Genomic DNA, 1946 nt, shown 5'->3' on the forward strand with positions numbered 1-1946 from the left:
AAAATTATCAATTGATAAAAAATAACAAACTTGTAGTTCGCTTTTTTTGCGGGATTTCTATAAATTATATAACTTGTAGTTGGCTACAAAAAGCTAACTTGAAACTAGTTGACTAGTAATGTAGGAGTAATGCAGGAGATTGTTTTCTTTAAACGCGTTTCTATTTAAATATCCTGTACTTCGCAAATACTTTTTCGAACTGAGGACAAATAAAGGGAAGATCGAAATTTCATATTGTAATTTTGAAGTTATGTCTGACGGAGTTCAAATATGGGACCACTCACAGCAGAATATATAAACAAATATGAAATGTAATAAAATAAATAAAGTAAATAAAACAAAAATATAAAAAATTATTTAGTTTTTCATATTGATATTTTATGTCCAAAGGTAGTTAGTTACAAGCTAGTTACATCAAATGCAGAGGAAACCACCCTTGACTACATCTAATGCAGAGGTAAACCCCCCTTGACTATTTCGCGGCCATCGCCATACAAATATACAGATAATAGCGACTTTTAGCTCCTTCCTAATCCACTTAAAGTTAGCTTATAGTTAGTTCCATTTCCTGCAGGGTAGCTACAACCTGCACTAGGTTTTGTTTCGGGTGTATTTCATGACTTTTTTTGTAGCATCGTGTTTTTACTGAACAATGGAAACGTTGTTTTTGTCTCCTCAGACGGAAATCGTTAGACTAAAGACTTTTTCACTTTCTCCTAATAATTATTTCACCATTGCAATTATTTTCATCTTCTCATAATAATTATATAGGACTTTAAATTTTTTCGTCTCTCGGGACGTTTATTTCAAGACGTAAATGATTTACATACGTCTTCTCTTAATAATTATACGGGACTTTTATTGATATTAAACTTCTTAATTGAGGCCGGAGGTTTAACGCGTTAAATATTTAACACCACGATTCTTCCTGTCATCAAATATTTATATATAAAAGGGCTTTTTTGCTTGTACGTGGTTTTAGTTTTTTGAAAAGGGTTGCCAGATGTTAGAAAATCAAATTTAAATAATCGATCTTTAAGATATTTATAAAACTAATTTCTTAATAATTCTCCTAACTTCACAGCAAAAACGTGCAGTGCGTAAAATCAACGAGAAGTTTGTATTCACAACTTACTTTATATGTTACAGCTATTTTAACATATGCACATACATATGTACACGCATTCTGAAATGTAATTATAATTAATAAGCGATTACCAAAATTGGCTGCCGTTGCGATTTAATTCAATTACTTTTATTAACGGCTTCTGGTTAATGCTTATTTATATGCAGTTTATTTTGCTTGCTGGGTAAGTTCGATTTCAAATATGTAGGTATGTTAGCATGTTTGTATGTATGTATGTACATGTGTTCCATTTCCTGTCAGTAGTAAAAACATTTGTATTGCGGAAAATTTAAGTGTTTGGAATTAGCATAATTTTTGTCACACGAGTTCTCACAACCATTTATATTTATCCACACACTTGTCTATATACATACATACATATGTATGTATGTACATATTTACATATGTATGTTTGTGCATGCAGAGTATAGTTTATTTAAAAAGGGATTGACCTCAGTCTTTTCCCAACACCATAACATTTTTGTATGTACATATGTATAAAAATAAAAATAAAAATAAAGTATTCAAAACTTTTATGTGTATATACATATGTAGGTACATTATTTCATAATCTAGAATAGATTTAAATGTCACGATTATATATCGATGCATTTGGAGTTTCCACTTGCAGTCGAAATTGATTGTTTCCTGGAATTGCTTAAGTTGAATTATTGCCTTAAAATGCCATTTATGGTTCTATTCTTTGGAACATTTTCACATTATTTTATTATCTCAAATTAAGGCACCTTTTTAAATTTCCTAATAGCATTAAGCTTTTCTAACTGTGTTTTTAGCACTGCACTATTAGCATAATCGACGG

The sequence above is a fragment of the Rhagoletis pomonella genome, unplaced genomic scaffold (genome assembly GCF_013731165.1).
Source record: "Rhagoletis pomonella isolate Grant_MI unplaced genomic scaffold, Rhpom_1.0 Rhpom_scaffold_00002, whole genome shotgun sequence".
Classification (NCBI taxonomy): domain Eukaryota; kingdom Metazoa; phylum Arthropoda; class Insecta; order Diptera; family Tephritidae; genus Rhagoletis; species Rhagoletis pomonella.